This window comes from Capricornis sumatraensis, chromosome 16 (assembly GCF_032405125.1).
Source record: "Capricornis sumatraensis isolate serow.1 chromosome 16, serow.2, whole genome shotgun sequence".
Lineage (NCBI taxonomy): Eukaryota > Metazoa > Chordata > Mammalia > Artiodactyla > Bovidae > Capricornis > Capricornis sumatraensis.
Genome location: NC_091084.1, coordinates 68,725,202 through 68,732,772, shown reverse-complemented (window position 1 = coordinate 68,732,772; position 7,571 = coordinate 68,725,202). Strand labels below are relative to the sequence as shown.

The window sequence follows — 7,571 nt, the reverse complement described above, 5'->3', positions numbered from 1 at the left end:
GACATGTGCTTGAGGCATGGGGTGGGCTCTGGTTTCACAGACATTTTTAGTCCCCCAATATTGATACTCTTGAATAAGCTTGGAGTATAGCAATGCCATCAAGCCTTCATACTTCCAGCTGAGAGCCATTAGCCCATCAGCCCAAACTCCTAAAGTCTGGCAGAAGGATCTAGCCTCAGAAAATTTGTTCTAAATATATGTAAAAAATTCTTGGTTCTTGATTTCTGGTTATAGGAAAGAATCTAATCCCTCTAAATAAATCCTTTTTATAAATTCCTAGAGGATTTAGGGCAAATTTTTTTAGCTTGTGTGTCCTCCTCTACAAAGTGAGATGATTTATGTTTAAAGCAATCCTTGACATAATTTTCTGTTTTACAAGAGTAGAAGCTTTAAAATATGTGAATCTTTGTCACATAGAAAACATGTACATAGCTGAAATAGTTCTGACTGAAGAAGGGGTTTAGATAGAGTGATAGAGCCACTTACATAAATGCCAAGGACAAGATATATAAGATCACTTTCAATTCTAGAAAAATATCCTAACAACCACAGAATTCCTTTGCAGTCCAATAACTCTTCACTATTCTCCAAAATAGAAATGATCTTGGTCTAGCCTGACCTGTTCTTTTATAATTATAATAGGCTGTAAGTGATCACATATTCTCTGACTTAAGATTAAAAATTGGTCTGAACATAATGGAAAAAGGCAAGTGAGACACTCTCCAAAGGGTATTCAGCCTTAGCATACTGGTACTTGACCATAATGGGGAGCTTAGCTTTGTGATTTTTCCAGATGTTTCTATGAAGTCTCCTTATTTTTAAATAGTGATAACTCATTAATTATTTTTCCAAGTCTCTCTGCAACAAACAAAAGCTCTCTGGAACCTAGATTCAATCTTAGGGTTTCCAGTTTGAGGCTTGTTACAAACAACTGAAGTATGGCAGAAAATAGGAGAAAGTAGCATGACTGTTTTCAAAGGTGGTCATACATAAATCCCACCTCAGCCCTGGGTAGCAGGTAGAACAGACCTCTGTCTCCTTGTCAGTCGGTATGAATGCCATAGAGTATGGGGAGTAAGGGGATTGGGAAAGGTGTCTTCATTTGAGATTTAAGTTTTAATGGGGTCCCAAGAGATCTCAACTCCTTCCACCTGGTGATGGATGCTCCATTCTAAGTCACCTGTGCACCCCAGCAGCTGCTGCTGGAGGAAATGTCATGAGAAAACAAGTTTTCTCTCCTCCTCTCTTCCCTCCCCTCTTTGCTAGTTCTGCAAATCCACTCTATGCTGTGCCAAGAAAATGCCATCTGCCTCCCACACAAAAGGCAACACTTTCCAACAGAAGTAAGCAGTTTTACAACTGTGTAGGAATCTGTGGAAGTGAAAGTGCAGTTAGAGGGAAAAGATTCCACAGCTTGCATCCTGACATACCTTTTTAATTGATGCTTTGGTGTATCCTTGCTTTCTTAAAACCAGTTCTTACTAAGCAAATGGGAACTTTAAGTTCATCCTCTCTCCATGAGAGTGAAAATGAGTCCTTTATATTAAATTGGTCATAAGCTCTTATATTCATTTTAAATGACCAGGGCAAGACAAATGGGCTCATAAAACAAGAAACCTCTTCAAATTTCAGGTTCTTAACTAGATGTTAAAAGAAGAGTATTTTTGTAATGAGAATTAACTTCTTACAGAAATTTGCAAGGAATAATTCTAAACTTCTCTGAGTGATTCGTAAGGGAGCTAAAGCTTTTGTGGAGTTTGAAAAGCAGATGGCATCAGTTAGCAGTAATGTCATCTTGTGTACATTATATAATCTCAATGAGCCTCATCCATAAAATGAGTGGTTTTGCCAATGAGACAATACAATTTCTATCACAGGGTGACTCTATCATAAGGTAGTTTAGCAGATTAGATGATATAACACAAGCAAAGGTCTAGGTGCATAATAAATATACAGTTCTCTATATTTTACCATTTTACCCAGGTGCCATTGACCTGCTTTGTCATTCCAAATTAAACAGTGTATTTTCCATACTTTGCTCATCTATGAAATGATGACTGTAATGACATATACCTTTCCCATGTAATGGGGTACCTTTAAGAGCTCAGATGTGAAAGCATTATTAAAGTTGTAAACCAATCTACAAATGTAGGGTATAATTATTACTTGTCATAATTGAATAAATGTTTGAAAATTGGCTAAGTGGAAGATAATGATGGTAGTGTTAGGCAGAGGCCACGTCATGAGAGTTTCTAAAATTGTAAGGTCGGTGGATAGTAGCAATATCAATTGTCTGATTGTGATGGCATGACACACTTATACAATAAGTTGTAACTGGAGAAAATTGAATAAAAGATGACAGGTTCTCTCTATATTATTTCTTGTAACTATATGTGAATCTGTAATTACCTTAATTCTTTTAAAAATAGGCATAGAAAACTATATGCTTTATACTAAGATAAATGAATAGCTATTGGTGGGTTTTATACAGGTGAGTGAAAATATCAGATTCTTGTTTCAGAAAGATTCTTTTGGAGGCTAAATAAAGGGGAGAGAGAAAAGAAGGAATCAAAGGGGGATTTTCAAGTGCTTTAATTAAGTTAATATGAAAGGAGAAATGATAGAGTGAAGGAAAAAAATCGTTTGGTTACATGTAGGTTAAGGAATGCATAAGGATTTATAGTTTACTAGACTAGATTATGGGAGAAGGCAATGGCACCCCCACTCCAGTACTTTTGCCTGGAAAATCCCATGGACAGAGGAGCCTAATAGGCTGCAGTCCATGGGGCCGCTAAGAGTCAGACACGACTGAGTGACTTCACTTTCACTTTTCCCTTTCATGCATTGGACAAGGAAACGGCAACCCACTCCAGTGTTCTTGCCTGGAGAATCCCAGGGACGGGGGAGCCTGGTGGGCTGCGGTCTATGGGGTCGCACAGAGTCGAACACGACTGAAGCGACTTAGCAGCAGCAGCAGCCGCAGACTTGATTATGGGCTTCCCAGGTGGTTCAGGGGTAAAGAATCTGCCTGCAGTGCAGGAGATGTGTTTTTGATCTCTGGGATGGAAAATCCCCTGCAGAAGGAAATGGCAACCTACTCCAGTATTCTTGCCTGAAATCCAATGAACAGAGGAGCCTGGTGGGCTACAGCCCATAGGGTTGCAAAAGAGCCCGACGCGACTTAGTTACTAAACAGCAAGACTTGATTATAAGGAGGAGGGAGTAGTCACAAAATACATTCATATTTCTAATTTGAACAATTAGATGATGGTGGTTCCGTGTACTCAGATAACAGTGAAGAAGAAGAAGGTAGACGGGGGCGAGGGCCATGGCGGCCTCTGAGTCGGCGGGGGCGGATCCCGCAGCTCTCCCGTCGGGCGCCCCGGCCGTCCCTGCGGCCGCGAGGGGAGCCGCCGCCGCCTCGGGCCCGTGGGTGCCCCCCGGGAGGCTGAGAGGGAGCCGGCCGCGACCACCGCCTTGGCGAGGCAGCAGCCCGAGGGTTCGGCACCGCCGGCCGGGAGCTCATCCAGCCTTCGGTGAGCGAGCTGTCCCAGGCTATGCGGACCAAAATCCTGTGCACGGTGCGCGGCTGCAGCAAGATCCTGCCCAACAGCCCCGCGCTCATTATGCACCTAGTCAGGAGCCACCGCCATCAGGATGGCAGAGTAAATCCAACAGTAAGAAAAGATTTGAAAACTGTGCCGAAAATCTACTGTTGTCCAATCGAAGGATGCCCTAGAGGCCCTGACAAGACCATTTTCTCAATTTTCTCTCGTAAAACAGCACTTTATGAAAATGCATGCTGAAAAGAAGCATAAATGTAGTAAGGACAGCAATTCGTATGGCACCAAGTGGGACTTGAAAAGACATGCAGAGGATTGTGGCAAGACCTTCCAGTGCACGTGCGGCCGTGCCTATGACAGCAGGATTGCATTACAGTCCCACATCCACCCAACCTAGTAAGGAAAGGAGAATGGAAAGCTGCCTGCGCAGCCGGAAGCGATCCTGGAGGACCGTTGATTCACTGAACAACCAACCAATTCCCCGACCAGACGCTCCAGAACTAGAAACTTCAGAAATAAAGCGGGTGGCTTCGTTTGAAGACTCTTGCAGCTCTAATGCCAACCAACAGACTCTTCCAGCAGCTCCAAGGTACCCTCAGAAGTTGCTTTTACTGAAGCCCAAAGCGGCTTTGGTTGAACTCCCCATCATGCAGTTTTCTCCCGTGCCTGTCTTTGTGCCTACAGCCGACTCCTCGGCCCAGCCTGTGGTGTTGGGGGTCGATCATCAGGGCTCAGCTCCCCGTGCCGTACACTTACTGCCCTTGTCCATTGGAACCCTAATCCTCGGCCTGGATTCGGAGGCCTGCTCTCTCAAGGAGAGCCTCCCTCTTTCAAAAGTTGTAAATCCTGCTGCTATTGAGCCGATTAGCACAGGTATTCAAGTGAACTTGGGTAAAAGTCCATTTACCCTGTTACAAGAACTCGGGAACACATGTCAGAAGAACAGCATTTCTTCCATCAATGTACAGACAGACCTGTCCTGCACCACACCACAGTTCATGCCGTCTGCACAGTGGGCCAGCCCTGACTCCTCTGTGGATTCCTGTTTGCAACCTGATTTGACATTTGGTTCCCAGGTTTCCCTTGCCATTAGTGTTTAAACTCAAACTTTTTTGCCCATTTCTAAGGTTGCCTCATCCATCGTTGCTCAGACTGATGCATTTACAGATGCCAGTTTCCAGCCAGATGGGATCTCCAGAGAAAGTCAGACCAGCGGAATGCAAAGTCCAGCAGATGACCGAGTACACATGGACCAAGCTGTAATGTGTGGAGACATTTTTGAAAGTGTCCATTCATCATATGGTGTGTCTACAGACAATATTATAAGCAGCAGCTTACAAGCAGAGACTGTAACTCATGACTTGTTACCTCAGAACCATCCTAAAACTTTAACTCAAGATATTGAGAAATCTACACCAATGATAAACTTCAGTGCACCAAATAGTATGTTTTCGTCACAGAACATGACAGATAATCAGACCCAAACCATGGATTTACTAAGTGATCTAGAAAACATCTTGTCAAGTAACCTACCTGGTCAGACGCTGGACAATCATAGTCTTTTGTCTGACACAAACACTGGACCTGACACCCAGCTCCCATCTGGCCCAACCCAGAATCCTGCAATTGATTTTGATATTGAAGAGTTCTTTTCAGCCTCAAATATACAGATGCAAACCGAGGAGAGTGAGCTCAGCACCATGACCACTGAGCCAGTCTTGGAGTCGCTGGACATAGAAACCCAAACTGACTTCTTCCTTGCAGACCCTTCTGCCCAGGCCTACAGTTGTAGAGGGAATTCTAGCTTCTTAGGCCTTGAGATGTTTGACACACAGACACAGACAGAGCTGAACTTCTTTTTAAACAATAGCCCTCGTCTGCCCCTGGGAAGTATCCTGAAACACTCCAGCTGTTCCATGAGTACTGACTCACCTGACACAGAGACCCAGACTGACGGAATCTCCACTGCTAAAAACCTGCCTGCCTTGGAAAGCAAAGTTCAGTTGAACAGTGCTGAAACACAGACCATAAACTCTGGCTTCGAAACTTTGGGGAGCTTATTCTTCACCAGCAATGAAACTCAGACAGCAATGGATGACTTTCTTCTGGCCGATCTGGCCTGGACCACGATGGAATCTCAGCTCAGCTCTGTTGAAACCCAAACGTGTGCAGACCTACAGCCAGTCTCCAACTTCTGAAAGCGGAGTCCACATGACGGGTGGATTCACAGTTCCCTTCTGGATTTAGAAGATGAACAGGGACCACAGTATCAACTCTATTGAATGTAGTCGATTGTACGGTTACTTCGATCCTTTGAGGTTCTTTGCCTTTTTGTACTTGTAAACATGAAATTTGTATAAAAATTTGTGAGTGTATTATAAAGTGTAAGATGTTGATCTGAAAAAAAAAAAAGGTAGAGAGGGAAAGGGAAAGGATACTTGGTTAGGGAGCATTGGGTTTAAATATGTGGGAGATAAAATCATATATTCAGTTGGCAGCTGGATATATATTTCTGAAATAATTCCAAAAGAGAGGGCCAGAGTAGTTTCATATGCACATACATGGCAAACAGATCCTGGGGAGTGGATAACTCCCAAAGACATGCATGTGCAGTAATAAAGGAAAGAAATCAAGGAAAGAATGAAGAATTTGTGTCCCCTTATCTGGGACAAGTAATAAATGAACTTGTATTAAAAGACATTTATAATGCCTCAGTCACTACATGTACTTAATGATTCCAGAGGGGTCACAGATACCAAAACAGTGTACTGTATATACTAGTACAAAGTCTCCACCAGTAATATAAATTGTTATACAATGTGGTTGGAAGAATTAAATAGGATACACTTAATGTAGCTTAAAAATTTATTTCTCCCAGGCATTTGGTTTTAGTGTTATGATCCTTATTCTTGATATCCTGAGTGCTCACCTCTTTCCTTCATTTCAAAAATTTAAGTTCTATTACACAGGTCAGGAAATGAGGCAAATTTAACTGTGAAATGTTGAATTCATAATGTGCTACATTAATGCTGATTACTATTATTTTCCCTCACACCTTTCCTGTCATTAATTTTCCTTTTCCATCTAACTCATATTTTTGTTTATCATTACTTTGAAATTCATTAACAACTTTTCTGAAAACATCTTGGATTTTATTTTTTTTCTTTATAGTTCTGATTTGTTGCAAATAATTTTATTATTATTTATCCAAATACAGTCTTTAAGAATTTATCTTTTTAAAAGCAGTTTAAGATTCATATGCAGTCATCTCACATGCTAGTAAAGTAATGCTCAAAATTCTCCAAGCCAGGCTTCAGCAATACATGAACCGTGAACTCCCTGATGTTCAAGCTGGTTTTAGAAAAGGCAGAGGAACCAGAGATCAAATTGCCAACATCTGCTGGATCATGGGAAAAGCAAGAGAGTTCCAGGAAAACATCTATTTCTGCTTTATTGACTATGCCAAAGCCTTTGACTGTGTGGATCACAATAAACTGTGGAAAATTCTGAAAGAGATGGGAATACCAGACCACCTGACCTGCCTCTTAAGAAATCTGTATGCAGGTCAGGAAGCAACAGTTAGAACTGGACATGGAACAACAGACTGGTTCCAAATAGGAAAAGGAGTACCTCAAGGCTGTATATTGTCACCCTGCTTATTTAACTTCTATGCAGAGTACATCATGAGAAACGCTGGGCTGGAAGAAGCACAAGCTAGAATCAAGATTGCCGGGAGAAATATCAATCACCTCAGATATGCAGATGACACCACCTTTATGGCAGAAAGTGAAGAGGAATTAAAAAGCCTCTTGATAAAAGTGAAAGAGGAGAGTGAAAAAATTGGCTTAAAGCTCAACATTCAGAAAACAAAGATCATGGCATCTTGTCCCATCACTTCATGGGAAATAGATGGGAAAACAGTGTCAGACTTTATTTTTTGGGGCTCCAAAATCACTGCAGATGGTGACTACAGCCATGAAATTAAAAGACACTTACTCCTTGGAAGGA

General features: G+C 42.1%; 1 pseudogene; it reads left to right on the top strand.

Annotated features, from left to right (window-relative positions):
* Nucleotides 1-3,328: 3,328 nt before the first annotated feature.
* Nucleotides 3,329-5,761, top strand: LOC138092078 (ATM interactor pseudogene; annotated as a pseudogene).
* Nucleotides 5,762-7,571: the final 1,810 nt, after the last annotated feature.